Source organism: Lepisosteus oculatus, unplaced genomic scaffold (genome assembly GCF_040954835.1).
Source record: "Lepisosteus oculatus isolate fLepOcu1 unplaced genomic scaffold, fLepOcu1.hap2 HAP2_SCAFFOLD_64, whole genome shotgun sequence".
Lineage (NCBI taxonomy): Eukaryota > Metazoa > Chordata > Actinopteri > Semionotiformes > Lepisosteidae > Lepisosteus > Lepisosteus oculatus.
The window spans coordinates 267,501-284,852 of NW_027168193.1; the positions used below are offsets into that span (position 1 = coordinate 267,501).

A 17,352-nucleotide genomic window follows, 5' to 3' on the forward strand; every position below is an offset into this window, starting at 1 on the left:
CGTGGTGCTAATAACGCCAAGGTCACGGGTTCGAGCCCCGTACTGGCCAGGTCCTTTTCTCCTCTCTTACCAAAGCTGTTAGGTTCCTTTCCGTGGTGAGAGGGGTTGTCATGCAACGCTGCCACATAGTGCCGACAGACAAGAGTGTTGCGGGAGAAGAGAAAAGTGTTTGAAGATTTAAGAGTGTCTTAGGTGGAGCCAAAATCAAGTGTCACAAATACAAGTGGTTGGATTTCCAATGTTTAATATGGTAAAAATAAGCGGAAGTTATCTGCCGGTCCGGCACAGTCTGCCATGCTTTTGTCATATACTGTAAAGTGGTGTCAAACTGGGTGTCGAGCTGGAGCCTCACCATTTGCATATGTGAGGCTCCAGTTATACGTCGAGTGTCACATTAAATGACAAAAATGAAGAGAGTTAAAGCAGCTGGAGAGGTTTTCTTACAACTTTTGAGCTGACACAGTTTTGGAAAATGTTTCCTTCACGCTGCACTGTACAACATAGGCAGCCAAGAGTCTCCAAAACAAAACAGAATTGACAGATAGGAGAAAATTCCCACTCATCCTGAAGTTCCCAAAATCCAGCACTGAGCGTAAACAAAGTGTCTAAGTAGCGTGGGAATGCTAACCCTAACCCTAGCTGGAGTTTGAGCAATCCAGCACTGAGCGTAAAAAGATGAGTCAAAGTAACGTCTAATCGGATTAGTTTCCTTAGAGCTGGTTCAGAGTCTGCTCAAGAGTTTACCTTTCACACATGCGCAAAGAAGAATGTTGGGGGTGCACGCTTCAAGGTGCCTTACAGCTGTAGGGAGTGATTCGAGACGATTCGTGGCGTGTGCTCGTTCCCATATACCGTACGCCCCGGGGTGCAGTGCTAGGATGATGTACAATACCGCTTGGGCACGTAACGGCGTTATACGCAAGGTTTTCGTTTGTTCGTTTTGTTTTGCTCTGCTTTGCTTTGTTTTGCTTTCCATCGCGTTGGTAAGAGCGTAAATAAAAAGGCGATTCCTGCGTCTACCACTAATGTAAGAGCTATTTCAAGTGCGACGTGGTGCGGCTTTTCAAATGCTTGTGGGCATTTCTCTGTTGTTGATTCTTTTTTTGTGTGTAACAAAGTGGCATTTTCATGTCCGGACGGGGAGACTTTATCATTCCGACATGAAGCCACCCTTAAGTCCTCTGAGGCGTGTCTGTCTGCAAGGCTTGTATTTTGGAAATGTTTTTTTGAAACGGAGAACGACTTTGAAATAGGCTTCCGCCGGCGCCTCGCGATCCAGGTAAGATTGTAGCAAGAATGCAGCGGGGCTTGCTGTAGTCGTGGCCGAGTGGTTAAGGCGATGGACTAGAAATCCATTGGGGTCTCCCCGCGCAGGTTCGAATCCTGCCGACTACGTTATCCGCCTCCAGTCGGTGTGTTTCGGCGCAAGCAAAGAAGCGCGCCTCTTTGCTGTTCCTGGTGGTTTTAAAACGCCCAATTGCTTGTACCCGCTGCCTTGGAAATAAGTTCTTCAGCGTCCGCGAATGGCATTTTGCAGCTGGAAGCAGATGTCGACGCGTTTTGCACAGAGCACCAAAAAAGCGTCTTTTTTGAAGGCCCTGGCACTGAGCATTGGTGGTTCAGTGGTAGAGTTCTCGCCTGCCACGCGGGAGGCTCGGGTTCGATTCCCGGCCAATGCAGTGGCTTTTGCAGCAAGTGGCTCCATCACTTGCATCCCCTTGCAACTCGCAACTCAAAAAACCCACTGAAGCTAAGCAGGTGTGAGCCAGGTCAGTACCCGGATGAGGGTGAGCTACAGGGAAAAACAAAGCTTCCAGCTGGAAGCGGTGTTAATGGTGCCAGCAGTGGGGCGCTCACCCTGAGGTCTGTGCGGGTCCCAATGCCCCAGTATAGTGACGGAGATGCTGTGTTGTAAAAGGGCGCTGTCTTTTGGATGAGATGTAAAACCGAGGTCACAGCGCTCTGTGGTCATTCAAAATGACCACCAAAACCTTTGACAAAAGCTCTTGGTAATTGATGGTCTTCAATAATGCTTCTCCTTTAGGTACATTTTAAATCAGCTGAAAAATGCTGTGAAATGGGGGGGCACTTCAGGCCAGTGTAGGATTTGGGTTACAAGAACCATGAAACTGCACGAGAAAGCCCGTACACTGAATTACACGGCTTTCTATTCAAAGGAGGACAAAAGAAATTCCCTGAGTTCGATTTTTTGCAGCACAGAGAGGAGCACTGTTGTGAGGCCGGTTAGCTCAGTTGGTTCGAGCGTGGTGCTAATAACGCCAAGGTCACGGGTTTGAGTCCCGTACTGGCCAGGTCCTTTTCTCCTCTCTTACCAAAGCTGTTAGGTTCCTTTCCGTGGTGAGAGGGGTTGTCATGCAACGCTGCCACATAGTGCCGACAGACAAGAGTGTTGCGGGAGAAGAGAAAAGTGTTTGAAGATTTAAGAGTGTCTTAGGTGGAGCCAAAATCAAGTGTCACAAATACAAGTGGGAGGATTTCCAATGTTTAATATGGTAAAAATAAGCGGAAGTTATCTGCCGGTCCGGCACAGTCTGCCATGCTTTTGTCATATACTGTAAAGTGGTGTCGAACTGGGTGTCGAACTGGAGCCTCACCATTTGCATATGTGAGGCTCCAGTTATACGTCGAGTGTCACATTAAATGACAAAAATGAAGAGAGTTAAAGCAGCTGGAGAGGTTTTCTTACAACTTTTGAGCTGACACAGTTTTGGAAAATGTTTCCTTCACGCTGCACTGTACAACATAGGCAGCCAAGAGTCTCCAAAACAAAACAGAATTGACAGATAGGAGAAAATTCCCACTCATCCTGAAGTTCCCAAAATCCAGCACTGAGCGTAAACAAAGTGTCTAAGTAGCGTGGGAATGCTAACCCTAACCCTAGCTGGAGTTTGAGCAATCCAGCACTGAGCGTAAAAAGATGAGTCAAAGTAACGTCTAATCGGATTAGTTTCCTTAGAGCTGGTTCAGAGTCTGCTCAAGAGTTTACCTTTCACACATGCGCAAAGAAGAATGTTGGGGGTGCACGCTTCAAGGCGCCTTACAGCTGTAGGGAGTGATTTGAGACGATTCGTGGCGTGTGCTCGTTCCCATATACCGTATGCCCCGGGGTGCAGTGCTAGGATGATGTACAATACCGCTTGGGCACGTAACGGCGTTATACGCAAGGTTTTCGTTTGTTCGTTTTGTTTTGCTCTGCTTTGCTTTGTTTTGCTTTCCATCGCGTTGGTAAGAGCGTAAATAAAAAGGCGATTCCTGCGTCTACCACTAATGTAAGAGCTATTTCAAGTGCGACGTGGTGCGGCTTTTCAAATGCTTGTGGGCATTTCTCTGTTGTTGATTCTTTTTTTGTGTGTAACAAAGTGGCATTTTCATGTCCGGACGGGGAGACTTTATCATTCCGACATGAAGCCACCCTTAAGTCCTCTGAGGCGTGTCTGTCTGCAAGGCTTGTATTTTGGAAATGTTTGTTTGAAACGGAGAACGACTTTGAAATAGGCTTCCGCCGGCGCCTCGCGATCCAGGTAAGATTGTAGCAAGAATGCAGCGGCAGTGGGGCTTGCTGTAGTCGTGGCCGAGTGGTTAAGGCGATGGACTAGAAATCCATTGGGGTCTCCCCGCGCAGGTTCGAATCCTGCCGACTACGTTATCCGCCTCCAGTCGGTGTGTTTCGGCGCAAGCAAAGAAGCGCGCCTCTTTGCTGTTCCTGGTGGTTTTAAAACGCCCAATCGCTTGTACCCGCTGCCTTGGAAATAAGTTCTTCAGCGTCCGCAAATGGCATTTTGCAGCTGGAAGCAGATGTCGACGCGTTTTGCACAGAGCACCAAAAAAGCGTCTTTTTTGAAGGCCCAGGCACTGAGCATTGGTGGTTCAGTGGTAGAATTCTCGCCTGCCACACGGGAGGCTTGGGTTCGATTCCCGGCCAATGCAGTGGCTTTTTCAGCGAGCGGCTCCGTCACTTGCATCCCCTTGCAACTCGCAACTCAAAAAACCCACTGAAGCTAAGCAGGTGTGAGCCAGGTCAGTACCCGGATGAGGGTGAGCTACAGGGAAAAACAAAGCTTCCAGCTGGAAGCGGTGTTAATGGTGCCGGCGGTGGGGCGCTCACCCTGAGGTCTGTGCGGGTCCCAATGCCCCAGTATAGTGACGGAGATGCTGTGTTGTAAAAGGGCGCTGTCTTTTGGATGAGATGTAAAACCGAGGTCACAGCGCTCTGTGGTCATTCAAAATGACCACCAAAACCTTTGACAAAAGCTCTTGGTAATTGATGGTCTTCAATAATGCTTCTCCTTTAGGTACATTTTAAATCAGCTGAAAAATGCTGTGAAATGGGGGGGCACTTCAGGCCAGTGTAGGATTTGGGTTACAAGAACCATGAAACTGCACGAGAAAGCCCGTACACTGAATTACACGGCTTTCTATTCAAAGGAGGACAAAAGAAATTCCCTGAGTTCGATTTTTTGCAGCACAGAGAGGAGCACTGTTGTGAGGCCGGTTAGCTCAGTTGGTTCGAGCGTGGTGCTAATAACGCCAAGGTCACGGGTTTGAGTCCCGTACTGGCCAGGTCCTTTTCTCCTCTCTTACCAAAGCTGTTAGGTTCCTTTCCGTGGTGAGAGGGGTTGTCATGCAACGCTGCCACATAGTGCCGACAGACAAGAGTGTTGCGGGAGAAGAGAAAAGTGTTTGAAGATTTAAGAGTGTCTTAGGTGGAGCCAAAATCAAGTGTCACAAATACAAGTGGGAGGATTTCCAATGTTTAATATGGTAAAAATAAGCGGAAGTTATCTGCCGGTCCGGCACAGTCTGCCATGCTTTTGTCATATACTGTAAAGTGGTGTCGAACTGGGTGTCGAACTGGAGCCTCACCATTTGCATATGTGAGGCTCCAGTTATACATCGAGTGTCACATTAAATGACAAAAATGAAGAGAGTTAAAGCAGCTGGAGAGGTTTTCTTACAACTTTTGAGCTGACACAGTTTTGGAAAATGTTTCCTTCACGCTGCACTGTACAACATAGGCAGCCAAGAGTCTCCAAAACAAAACAGAATTGACAGATAGGAGAAAATTCCCACTCATCCTGAAGTTCCCAAAATCCAGCACTGAGCGTAAACAAAGTGTCTAAGTAGCGTGGGAATGCTAACCCTAACCCTAGCTGGAGTTTGAGCAATCCAGCACTGAGCGTAAAAAGATGAGTCAAAGTAACGTCTAATCGGATTAGTTTCCTTAGTGCTGGTTCAGAGTCTGTTCAACAGTTTACCTTTCACACATGCGCAAAGAAGAATGTTGGGGGTGCACGCTTCAAGGCGCCTTACAGCTGTAGGGAGTGATTCGAGACGATTCGTGGCGTGTGCTCGTTCCCATATACCGTACGCCCCGGGGTGCAGTGCTAAGATGATGTACAATACCGCTTGGGCACGTAACGGCGTTATACCCAAGGTTTTCGTTTGTTCGTTTTGTTTTGCTCTGCTTTGCTTTGTTTTGCTTTCCATCGCGTTGGTAAGTGCGTAAATAAAAAGGCGATTCCTGCGTCTACCACTAATGTAAGAGCTATTTCAAGTGCGACGTGGTGCGGCTTTTCAAATGCTTGTGGGCATTTCTCTGTTGTTGATTCTTTTTTTGTGTGTAACAAAGTGGCATTTTCATGTCCGGACGGGGAGACTTTATCATTCCGACATGAAGCCACCCTTAAGTCCTCTGAGGCGTGTCTGTCTGCAAGGCTTGTATTTTGGAAATGTTTTTTTGAAACGGAGAACGACTTTGAAATAGGCTTCCGCCGGCGCCTCGCGATCCAGGTAAGATTGTAGCAAGAACGCAGTGGCAGTGGGGCTTGCTGTAGTCGTGGCCGAGTGGTTAAGGCGATGGACTAGAAATCCATTGGGGTCTCCCCGCGCAGGTTCGAATCCTGCCGACTACGTTATCCGCCTCCAGTCGGTGTGTTTCGGCGCAAGCAAAGAAGCGCACCTCTTTGCTGTTCCTGGTGGTTTTAAAACGCCCAATCGCTTGTACCCGCTGCCTTGGAAATAAGTTCTTCAGCGTCCGCGAATGGCATTTTGCAGCTGGAAGCAGATGTCGACGCGTTTTGCACAGAGCACCAAAAAACGACTTTTTTGAAGACCCAGGCACTGAGCATTGGTGGTTCAGTGGTAGAATTCTCGCCTGCCACGCGGGAGGCTCGGGTTCGATTCCCGGCCAATGCAGTGGCTTTTGCAGCGAGCGGCTCCATCACTTGCATCCCCTTGCAACTCGCAACTCAAAAAACCCACTGAAGCTAAGCAGGTGTGAGCCAGGTCAGTACCCGGATGAGGGTGAGCTACAGGGGAAAACAAAGCTTCCAGCTGGAAGCGGTGTTAATGGTGCCGGCGGTGGGGCGCTCACCCTGAGGTCTGTGCGGGTCCCAATGCCCCAGTATAGTGACGGAGATGCTGTGTTGTAAAAGGGCGCTGTCTTTTGGATGAGATGTAAAACCGAGGTCACAGCGCTCTGTGGTCATTCAAAATGACCACCAAAACCTTTGACAAAAGCTCTTGGTAATTGATGGTCTTCAATAATGCTTCTCCTTTAGGTACATTTTAAATCAGCTGAAAAATGCTGTGAAATGGGGGGGCACTTCAGGCCAGTGTAGGATTTGGGTTACAAGAACCATGAAACTGCACGAGAAAGCCCAAACACTGAATTACACGGCTTTCTATTCAAAGGAGGACAAAAGAAATTCCCTGAGTTCGATTTTTTGCAGCACAGAGAGGAGCACTGTTGTGAGGCCGGTTAGCTCAGTTGGTTCGAGCGTGGTGCTAATAACGCCAAGGTCATGGGTTCGAGCCCCATACTGGCCAGGTCCTTTTCTCCTCTCTTACCAAAGCTGTTAGGTTCCTTTCCGTGGTGAGAGGGGTTGTCATGCAACGCTGCCACATAGTGCCGACAGACAAGAGTGTTGCGGGAGAAGAGAAAAGTGTTTGAAGATTTAAGAGTGTCTTAGGTGGAGCCAAAATCAAGTGTCACAAATACAAGTGGGAGGATTTCCAATGTTTAATATGGTAAAAATAAGCGGAAGTTATCTGCCGGTCCGGCACAGTCTGCCATGCTTTTGTCATATACTGTAAAGTGGTGTCGAACTGGGTGTCGAACTGGAGCCTCACCATTTGCATATGTGAGGCTCCAGTTATACATCGAGTGTCACATTAAATGACAAAAATGAAGAGAGTTAAAGCAGCTGGAGAGGTTTTCTTACAACTTTTGAGCTGACACAGTTTTGGAAAATGTTTCCTTCACGCTGCACTGTACAACATAGGCAGCCAAGAGTCTCCAAAACAAAACAGAATTGACAGATAGGAGAAAATTCCCACTCATCCTGAAGTTCCCAAAATCCAGCACTGAGCGTAAACAAAGTGTCTAAGTAGCGTGGGAATGCTAACCCTAACCCTAGCTGGAGTTTGAGCAATCCAGCACTGAGCGTAAAAAGATGAGTCAAAGTAACGTCTAATCGGATTAGTTTCCTTAGAGCTGGTTCAGAGTCTGTTCAACAGTTTACCTTTCACACATGCGCAAAGAAGAATGTTGGGGGTGCACGCTTCAAGGCGCCTTACAGCTGTAGGGAGTGATTCGAGACGATTCGTGGCGTGTGCTCGTTCCCATATACCGTACGCCCCGGGGTGCAGTGCTAAGATGATGTACAATACCGCTTGGGCACGTAACGGCGTTATACCCAAGGTTTTCGTTTGTTCGTTTTGTTTTGCTCTGCTTTGCTTTGTTTTGCTTTCCATCGCGTTGGTAAGTGCGTAAATAAAAAGGCGATTCCTGCGTCTACCACTAATGTAAGAGCTATTTCAAGTGCGACGTGGTGCGGCTTTTCAAATGCTTGTGGGCATTTCTCTGTTGTTGATTCTTTTTTTGTGTGTAACAAAGTGGCATTTTCATGTCCGGACGGGGAGACTTTATCATTCCGACATGAAGCCACCCTTAAGTCCTCTGAGGCGTGTCTGTCTGCAAGGCTTGTATTTTGGAAATGTTTTTTTGAAACGGAGAACGACTTTGAAATAGGCTTCCGCCGGCGCCTCGCGATCCAGGTAAGATTGTAGCAAGAACGCAGCGGCAGTGGGGCTTGCTGTAGTCGTGGCTGAGTGGTTAAGGCAATGGACTAGAAATCCATTGGGGTTTCCCCGCACAGGTTCCAATCCTGCCGACTACGTTGTCCGCTTTCAGTTGGTGTGTTTCGGCACAAGCAAAGAAGCGCGCCTCTTTGCTGTTCCTGGTGGTTTTAAAACGCCCAATCGCTTGTACCCGCTGCCTTAGAAATAAGTTCTTCAGCGTCCGCAAATGGCATTTTGCAGCTGGAAGCAGATGTCGACGCGTTTTGCACAGAGCACCAAAAAAGCATCTTTTTTGAAGGCCCAGGCACTGAGCATTGGTGGTTCAGTGGTAGAATTCTCGCCTGCCACGCGGGAGGCTCGGGTTCGATTCCCGGCCAATGCAGTGGCTTTTGCAGCGAGCGGCTCCATCACTTGCATCCCCTTGCAACTCGCAACTGAAAACCCACTGAAGCTAAGCAGGTGTGAGCCAGGTCAGTACCTGGATGAGGATGAGCTACAGGGAAAAACAAAGCTTCCAGCTGGAAGCGGTGTTAATGGTGCCGGCGGGGGGGCGCTCACCCTGAGGTCTGTGCGGGTCCCAATGCCCCAGTATAGTGACGGAGATGCTGTGTTGTAAAAGGGCGCTGTCTTTTGGATGAGATGTAAAACCGAGGTCACAGCGCTCTGTGGTCATTCAAAATGACCACCAAAACCTTTGACAAAAGCTCTTGGTAATTGATGGTCTTCAATAATGCTTCTCCTTTAGGTACATTTTAAATCAGCTGAAAAATGCTGTGAAATGGGGGGGCACTTCAGGCCAGTGTAGGATTTGGGTTACAAGAACCATGAAACTGCACGAGAAAGCCCGTACACTGATTACACGGCTTTCTATTCAAAGGAGGACAAAAGAAATTCCCTGAGTTTGATTTTTTGCAGCACAGAGAGGAGCACTGTCGTGAGGCTGGTTAGCTCAGTTGGTTAGAGCGTGGTGCTAATAACGCCAAGGTCGCGGGTTTGAGCCCTGTACGGGCCAGGTCTAGATCCAGATCCCTGTTTGTGAAACAGGCAAATGACTGTCTCAGGGGCCCATTCCTCATTCTCAAGACACATGTATGCAGTATGTACACCGTGCATTGAGCAATAGGGACTGAATACACCACAGGTAAGGTTAGAAGTCATTCTGAGGTGCCACATGTGAGGGATACAGCTAGGCATCCGAAATGTAGGGTTTGAGACCCTTCAGGAGTACTGCATCCTTTGAGACAGACCCGTGCATGTTAAACAAATGATCATTTCTTTCGGCATTAGGGACTAAATATACTAAACATATGATGCTAAAATGTTATTTTCACATATATTAATGTAATAAATGATTGCTTATGCTTTAGAAACAAATCTAATTAAAATAAAAGCTTAAGTTTTGTATTTATCTTGTACCATAGAACATGATTTTCTTTGTATTTCAAGCCCACAAAGTGTCCAAATGACGCACTACATGATATAAGGAAGATTATCACATGCATATCGGTATTATCTTTCTTATGAAAATGCATTCCTTTCATTACCTTTTACTTTTTAAAATGAACTCAAATTGAGTATAATGTAATAATTTAAGTAGAATAGATTCTAATAATATAATGATCCAGTGTTTTGCACTACTTCACTGCTTCACTGCTCTATGCCATCTGGAAATAAATCCTCAGACTGCTTACTGCCCTGGGCATGTACCAATAAATTAAAGGAGCACATCTGTTTATCACTGCGTTGAAGCAGGAGACACACAGTCTCTGCAAACACATCCTAGATACAGTGTTCCAGCACCTTTGACCTCATCCAGAACATATCATTTCTTGAAAGGGATTGCTGTCCGAATGCACATCTGAATCCCAAACAGAATCTCTAGTAAAATACGATCATTTGTGAAACAGGCAAATGACTGTCTCAGGGGCCCATTCCTCATTGTCAGACACATGTATGGAATGCTTTCACCGTGCATTGAGCAATAGGGATTAAAAACACCGCAGGTAAGGTTAGATGTCATGTTCTATGCTCATTTCTTTCAGCATTAGGGACTAAATATACTAAACGTATGATGCTAAAATGTTATTTTTACATATATTAATGTAATAAATGATTGCTTATGCTTTATAAACAAATCTAATTAAAATAAAAGCTTAAGTTTTGTATTTATCTTGTACCATAGAACATGATTTGCTTTGTATTTCAAGCCCACAAAGTGTCCAAATGTTCTATGATCATTTCTTTCAGCATTAGGGACTAAATATACCAAACGTATGATGCTAAAATCCTGAAAAAAGGATGTGCTCCATCTCGTCAGTAGATTGGATTCCAAAACTGATTTGGGTCAATATACATTACCTTTGAAATTAAAGTACAGTCTACTGTAGGGAACCATCAACTTAGAAAGCATTGGCCTTCCCTGGGGGTCAGGTAGGTGCAAAAGATAAACCTTTATCCTATCTTTATCTTAAGATAAGTGGCCAAGCAGTATTTTTCCAAGTTTCACCAAGCACATCATGTTGCCATAGTAGACAAAGTTCTATAAAATGTTAAATAACTTTTAAAAAAAGTATCTTGGTCTTACAGTACTGTACAAGGTGAATTAAACTGTCCCTGGTAAGAAAAAGTAATTAGAAGCATCTCAGAAACTTTATCTCTAGAAACATTAGCTGTTTTATATCATGTAATTTAGTGTGATGTTGTCAGAATTCAAGGACATTATCACACACAGAAATTGGTTCAGTTAAATCTAAAAAACACAGCTAAACATGGGTTTAAATGTAACAGAAGTCTTACCTCTTGTCAAAAGATTTAATTCAAGAAGCGATGTAATAAATGATTGCTTATGCTTTATAAAGAAATCTAATTAAAATAAAAGCTTAAGTTTTGTATTTATCTTGTACCATAGAACATGATTTTCTTTGTATTTGAAGCCCACAAAGTGTCCAAATGATGCACTACATGATATAAGGAAGATTATCACATGCATATCGGTATTATCTTTCTTATGAAAATGCATTCCTTTCATTACCTTTTACTTTTTAAAATGAACTCAAATTGTGTATAATGTAATAATTTAAGTAGAATAGATTCAGGTAGGAAATATAGAGTCATGATGTTTATGGCTGACATCATTTCACATGGGTGAATTTTAAGCTAAGAAATAAAAACATTTACAATGAAGATACCATTGCTTAATTTTAAATGCCTTTAAAAAATAAATACCTCCTGAGAATAATTTGCCACTCCCAGATCCTTGGTAAGGTACTGTTTGAATCCAATCAGGAGAGGAGCATCCAGGGAGTGCTTTCTATAGAGTCCAGCTTGGGCCACTCTCTTCCGGCCTGCTGATACTTTTTAACTACTCAGGGCCTGTAAGGATATAAAACACCGGTTTAAACATTTTATACCTATAAGACAAATTAGAATTTTAGTAAAAAATAGATACATCTGAAAAATAAAAAGTCTTACTGCTGATAGAGTTCTTCAGAGCTCACATCTTCCCCTTCCTTATCCGCTTCTGTTTCAGTTTCTAGAGCAGCCTCTGGCATCTCTTCCTCCTGGACTGCGGCCTCTTGCTCAGGGCCGCTGGAATGCAGGTAGATTCTTTTCAACATGCTTTTACATAATATGTTGTAACAATGATTTCAAAAAGAAACTACAGAAGCCTTACAGATTAAAAATATCTCACCTTGCCAATGTGTCTTCAGGCTTCCCATGTACAAAAAGGCCCAAGGACTCTAGCAGTCTTACAACCACTATCCTGTTTGCCTCACCAGACACGATCTCTATTCTGTGGTAATCCACGATGACCCCGTTCTTCAGGTGATTCATCATGTCCTCCCTCGCCTGTTGAGAGGCCATCCTGATGTTTTCTGCCGTGGCGTGCTTCATACACACCCTCTTCAAGTGAGCAGGAAGCTGATCAAGAGTATTCAGGCACATCTTGCACACCAGGGGAATCCTCGCGGGTTTCCTTTGAAAATAAATAATACCATCTGTGTATAGAAACAAGCTAAGACTGATTTCTTAAATTATCCTTAATTTTCTCTCTCATAGTTTGAGCATAATGATTTTATTGCATTTATATAAGAATTGCTCATTGCTCCTAAATAAATAATGGTTTCATAAAAAAGTGAACACTTGGTCTCAGTCACAGACTTTCCAATAGAAGCCATTGTGGAGTTCAGCAACTGCAGGTCCTAGAAGTGGGGAAGGAATTTTAAAAGAGAAATTGAATTACAATACAGAAGGAATGGCTGAGGGATCACTGAAATATATATATACAAATTCCAAAGACTGAGTCCATATAGAAACAACTACCTTTCATTTTCAGTATAAGAAAAAAAAAACATTATCTTCCAAAGCATCATAAAATTGTCCCTTCTTCCAGACTCTACTTCTCTCTTGTAGTAGTATAGCAGACCTTTCCAGGTGAGCAGATCACAGAGTCCGAAATGAGCTTCCTCCATCAAGCAAAGTACCTGAACATGACTCTGTCTTCATAAAAGTGCCCCTGTAATAAAGAAATTAAATCCGAAATCAAGAGGGCAGTTGCCTACTGAAATACAAGAAGTCATCAATTTTAACCTAGCAACACATTAAAGGCTGCATCTATACAAGTACGATTCTAGAAATGCTCACCAGATTACGTTTTAAGAAGGAACTGCGCCTCAGGTTCCGCCGAGATCTTAACTCGGATGGCAGGATTCAGAGTCCGGAGTGCGGACTGATGGCGCACGGAGGGTCCATATACTGTGGATCCCTCAGTGATCTTCCGCGTATTCAAACCGTTAGCGTGTGACTCCCCTGTCCCCGTGACCTCTTTGCTCTGCTCTCTCCTCTGTGCAGCTGAGCCCGACTCACGGTAAAATGGAAAAAAATATGCCCTCGACGTGAGATTTATTCTGGAGCGAGCCAGTGTTGCGCATAGCTGCCTTCAAAGCAGTTAACCCAGGTTCAATTCCCGGCCAACGCAGTTGCGAATGTTTTCAAATGCTGTCATGAGCCTTGGATTGTGACTAGCAAAGCGAAGCCTTTTGAAAGAGCTAAAGCACTGCAAAACGGAATTGAAGGAGAATCTTACAGGGGATTCTGAGCAGTGTCTGCATACATGCAGTCAGATAAAGGTGCTGAAAGCTTGAGCTACTCTCAATGTCATGCTGCCCTTCCCCGGAGTAAATCTGTTACATTGAAAGAATGCTTCTGGCAGGTTCAAAAAGGGACCCTTGTTAATTGGAGAAATCAATGATTTCGAATGAATTCTGTATGCGTTAAAAGACAGCTATACACAGAAAACATGCAGGACACTGCTCATGATGTTTCCCGAGCCGAAACACAGTGCGTTTTTCCAAGCCATTTGACAAAGCCCACCCACTGAAAACTGCAGCAGATCGTGTAAAGACGTTCAACTTTGTAACTACTGCACGCACAGGAAGCAGAATAAATTCCTCTTTTCAAACTGTCAAAGGTTTGCTTTGCGAACGCTGCAAGACATCGCACAATCTCTTTTGAATGGGGACAAACGATTTCTTATGGGGCGCAGTAAGTACAGACGTTTAAAATGCTCCACTCATGCCGACGATGCAGCATGAAGAAGCGCAACCTAACGTTTGACAGACAAAAGCCAGACGCCGCTACGAGCAATATGAAATCATACTGACAGCACACGGCGTTTCGCGCTGACTCAAAAGTAATCTCGACAGACGCTGTTCTCTGCATAAAGCTGAAAGAGCTAAAGAGCGTTTCTGTTGACACGTAACAAGCTCGTTTCTTTCTACCATGATATCACCGTGACCAAATCTGTCTTTAAACACCTTGCTCAGTCTCTGACGAGACTGTCAAAAATTGCTTTCGCCGATTGTATTGCAAACCGGCGGAAGCGGGGTATTGGGAAAAGTTTTCAACTAGCAATAATCGCGCCTCGGCTAAACCTCACAGGCTACGATACTGCCACTGCGCAAAGCTGACGGTTGCCAGGCAACCGCGGGGATCCTATGGAAATCGTTATCGATCGTCTCATGGCATGTCGTTGCTATAACGCTTCATATTTGTCGTCTTCTTCTTCTTCTAGCTTGAGGTTTTGAAGAATTTCATGACAGACAAGGGCTCCGTTGGGAACAAAGGGCGTTGTGAGAAAACCGTTGCTTATTTTCAGCAGCAGAAATACAACCCTTTAAATACAAGATGACAGAACAATGACGAAGGGCATGCCGGGAGGAACTCATGCACTACAGAGGAAAGGGGGCGGGCACGTACAGTTCACATTCAAGCCACAAGAACTCTTCTCGGATGTTGCACAAACAAATCCTAACGTCCTGAAAGCATTGCAGCATGTTTGTGTCCCACTTCCCGTGGCTGCGGGACGACTGACACGAACGGACAAACACAATCTGTGGCGTTTAGCGTGACATAGTCTTGCAGGCATCGTGCTGTCTCACTGCAATATTATACCGCTGGAGGAAACAGTCCATCTGGCCATGAAACTCATTTGAACGTCTAGCTACAACAACTAACAATATCATGATTTATTCAGGATGTGTGGAATCAGCACGTCCCGGAGACAGCTTCCGAAATCGTGAGCATTCTCTGGTGGTAGGGGCGTTCAAGATGGCGCTCAGGTGGGAGGTAAAGTTTAGTGGTTGGGGAGTTTTTTTGAGTTTTTCATGACCTGAATGTTAATTTTTGCTTTTTTTGACTACAGAAAAATAAGGACTTAACACTAGTTGTTTAAACTTCAGTTATAATTGAAAGAAAAAAAAACGATTTTTTTTTAGGTTTAAAAAGTCCGATATGAGTAACACTGGGAAAAGAAAAGAGAGTGCTGGGTCTTCGAAGGAGAACTCTAAGATACCTCAATCGTATATGTATAGCACTACAAAAAAATCGATGGCAACTAAAGGGAAAAGTGAAGCAGCTGCAGGGGCAGCAAGAGGGCGGAGGCGCCGTGCGCCCGGCCGACGTGTTGGACCGGTGCGCTTTACGTGCTGAAATAAACACGCGACAGCCCCGAAATGTTTCCAGAGTGCTGTGCACTGAAGACTTGCCTGGTGCTCCTCCGTGCAGATTGTTTGTCCTCCTCCAGTGCAGGACGAGCCAACACAAGGGAGCGCATTCGCCAACATCCAGGCACGCAATGCGATTTGGAAAGCAGCTCCTTTCCAAAGAGTTGCACACGAACGATCCTTCAGTCCCGCTCGGGGGGCACGGAACCCCCGCCACACACAGCTTCAAGTAGCGAGTCAGGCGCCAGGGGTTTCGCTTACGGCCACACCACCCTGAACATGCCCGATCTCGTCTGATCTCGGAAGCTAAGCAGCGTCGGGCCTGGTTAGTACTTGGATGGGAGACTGCCTGGGAATACCAGGTGCTGTAAGCTTTTGCTCTCCCGGCCAGCAGGGGTCGCCGTTGGTGCCGTAGGCTTTGGGAGGAAAACCTGCAGGATGGAAAGGTGATCTATAGCCTCATCTCTAGAGATGTTTTGTTGCTGTGGCATGTGTGTGACCCATATTCAAAAAAAAAAACCCGTCTGTAAAACGAATATCGAAGCTGCCTCTAAATCTGCAAATGAAGATGAGTCGATAAACCACTCGTTTTTCGTATAACTAGACATATATTCATTTGTTACCAATTTCATTCATTGAGCATGGATACAATAGAGGTACAGCCATTCACTGTTTGACATGTCTGCACTGGTACAGAACCCAGCAATCAGAAAACGGGTGAAACTGTCTTTAGACTCAGCATACAGTACCGAGGCCCCCCATGACCAAATAAAGGCTAACCTCGATAATCAGCCTAAAGAACGCAGACTACAGCAAAACGACTGACTTTGAAAAGGGAATGAACGTCCGGAAGGAGTAGTGGAACTAGCTTGAGATGCTTCTCCGGACCCCTAACTAAAAGCCAGCGAGAACCAGCAGCGGCGTCCACTCCTGTCGAACCGGGATCCTTCCGCAGCCACGCAGCTCGTGGTGTCCTAACCCTCCCGTATCTGATTTTGGACCAAGCACATCAGGGGAGAGCGCGAACCCAGTCCCCCACTACCAGAAATTATGCAGTCGAGATTCCCACATTTGGGGAATTCACAGGGGTCAGCACAGCCGGAGTGCAAAAATGACTCTGTTTTCTCCCCGAGCGAGGAGGAAGGAGAGCATGGCGATGGGGACAGCTGGAACCCCTCCACCCCTCCCTCTACCCCCTTCCTTGAAATGGACTCCGTGAACGCTTTTACTGCTGCCACCCTGATGAAGGCTCATTCAGAGGATGGCTGGCAGGAAATTGGTAAGAAGAAAAAGAAAAAGAAGAAGGTAACAGGTGAGACCGAAGAGAAATGTGTTTTGTAAAGACTGGTTCCACTTTCTTATGTAATATGGCTCTAAACATAATTTCTCTTAACACCAGAGGTATCAATGACAGAGTGAAATGCCAGTCTGTCTTTGATTACCTCCAGCAGAGAGAGGGAGATGTGTTGATGTTGCAGGAGTGTGCTTTAGCCTATCAAGAGAGGTATAAAAGCTTTGAAGATAGGTGGGATAAAGGGCCTTCTGTTTGGTCAGGGGACAATAACAACAGAGCCTCTGGCGTGGCCATTCTTTTCAAAGGATGGGCTTTCAAATTGAAAAGTATTCAGAGGGTCATAGATGGCAGGTTGCTGTGTGTGGATGTGGAATGGGGGACCGTTAACCTGCGGCTAATCAATGTGTATTGTCCTACTGATGTGGGAGGAAGGGTGGAGCTACTCAAGGCACTCTCTCCCCTATTGTTAAGTAGCACAGACGTGATAGTGGGAGGGGATTTTAATTGTATCTTAGAGCACACAGACAGGCAGTCTAGCTCTCCGATAAAATTGGATTCCAGCTCACTGGCCCTGCAAAACTTAGTTCAAGACTTTAAACTCTCAGACACATATAGATGTATATATCCCACAACAGCAGGATATACATGGTCAGGGAGGAATAGCAGCTCCAGAATTGACTATTGCTTTGTCTCAGAGAGAGTGAAAGTTGTTGGGGTCACTCTTCAGCCTGTCTTCTTCTCAGATCATCAGGCTTTAGGGTGTAGAGTGGAACTCCAGGGCGGGACTGTCTTTGGCCCAGGCCTCTGGAAACTCAACACAAAGCTGCTAGAGAACGAGGGGGTTGTATCCCGCTACAAGGAGAAACTATCACAGTGGCTGTCCTTGCAGTGTCTGTACGGGTCAGTAGGAGAGTGGTGGGAGGAGGTGAAGGTGAGGACAAAGGCCTTTTT

At 45.6% G+C, this 17,352-nt stretch overlaps 12 non-coding genes and 1 pseudogene across 12 annotated transcripts in view; 11 read left to right on the forward strand and 2 right to left on the reverse strand.

Moving 5' to 3' along the window:
* Positions 1 to 49, forward strand: part of trnai-aau (transfer RNA isoleucine (anticodon AAU)) — a 74-nt gene extending 25 nt beyond the window's left edge. Inside the window, exon 1 of the tRNA in view lies at positions 1 to 49. This exon is cut by the window's left edge and continues 25 nt beyond it. This is a non-coding gene — a tRNA (tRNA-Ile).
* Positions 50 to 1,313: 1,264 nt separating this feature from the next.
* trnas-aga (transfer RNA serine (anticodon AGA)) lies at positions 1,314 to 1,395 on the forward strand. The gene has a single exon. It is a non-coding gene; the product is annotated as a tRNA-Ser (tRNA).
* A 213-nt stretch (positions 1,396 to 1,608) lies between these two features.
* On the forward strand, positions 1,609 to 1,679 carry trnag-gcc (transfer RNA glycine (anticodon GCC)). The gene has a single exon. It is a non-coding gene; the product is annotated as a tRNA-Gly (tRNA).
* Positions 1,680 to 2,238: 559 nt separating this feature from the next.
* On the forward strand, positions 2,239 to 2,312 carry trnai-aau (transfer RNA isoleucine (anticodon AAU)). Its single transcript has one exon. It is a non-coding gene; the product is annotated as a tRNA-Ile (tRNA).
* A 1,270-nt stretch (positions 2,313 to 3,582) lies between these two features.
* Positions 3,583 to 3,664, forward strand: trnas-aga (transfer RNA serine (anticodon AGA)). The gene has a single exon. It is a non-coding gene; the product is annotated as a tRNA-Ser (tRNA).
* An 843-nt stretch (positions 3,665 to 4,507) lies between these two features.
* Positions 4,508 to 4,581, forward strand: trnai-aau (transfer RNA isoleucine (anticodon AAU)). The gene has a single exon. It is a non-coding gene; the product is annotated as a tRNA-Ile (tRNA).
* Positions 4,582 to 5,851: 1,270 nt separating this feature from the next.
* trnas-aga (transfer RNA serine (anticodon AGA)) lies at positions 5,852 to 5,933 on the forward strand. Its single transcript has one exon. It is a non-coding gene; the product is annotated as a tRNA-Ser (tRNA).
* A 212-nt stretch (positions 5,934 to 6,145) lies between these two features.
* trnag-gcc (transfer RNA glycine (anticodon GCC)) lies at positions 6,146 to 6,216 on the forward strand. Its single transcript has one exon. It is a non-coding gene; the product is annotated as a tRNA-Gly (tRNA).
* A 559-nt stretch (positions 6,217 to 6,775) lies between these two features.
* Positions 6,776 to 6,849, forward strand: trnai-aau (transfer RNA isoleucine (anticodon AAU)). The gene has a single exon. It is a non-coding gene; the product is annotated as a tRNA-Ile (tRNA).
* Positions 6,850 to 8,414: 1,565 nt separating this feature from the next.
* Positions 8,415 to 8,485, forward strand: trnag-gcc (transfer RNA glycine (anticodon GCC)). The gene has a single exon. It is a non-coding gene; the product is annotated as a tRNA-Gly (tRNA).
* A 5,443-nt stretch (positions 8,486 to 13,928) lies between these two features.
* On the reverse strand, positions 13,929 to 14,070 carry LOC138232856 (U4 spliceosomal RNA). Its single transcript, XR_011187298.1, has one exon. It is a non-coding gene; the product is annotated as a U4 spliceosomal RNA (small nuclear RNA).
* A 1,292-nt stretch (positions 14,071 to 15,362) lies between these two features.
* On the forward strand, positions 15,363 to 15,481 carry LOC138232959 (5S ribosomal RNA). Its single transcript, XR_011187399.1, has one exon. It is a non-coding gene; the product is annotated as a 5S ribosomal RNA (ribosomal RNA).
* Positions 15,482 to 16,117: 636 nt separating this feature from the next.
* Positions 16,118 to 16,298, reverse strand: LOC138232847 (U1 spliceosomal RNA; annotated as a pseudogene).
* Between the last annotated feature and the right edge of the window lie 1,054 nt (positions 16,299 to 17,352).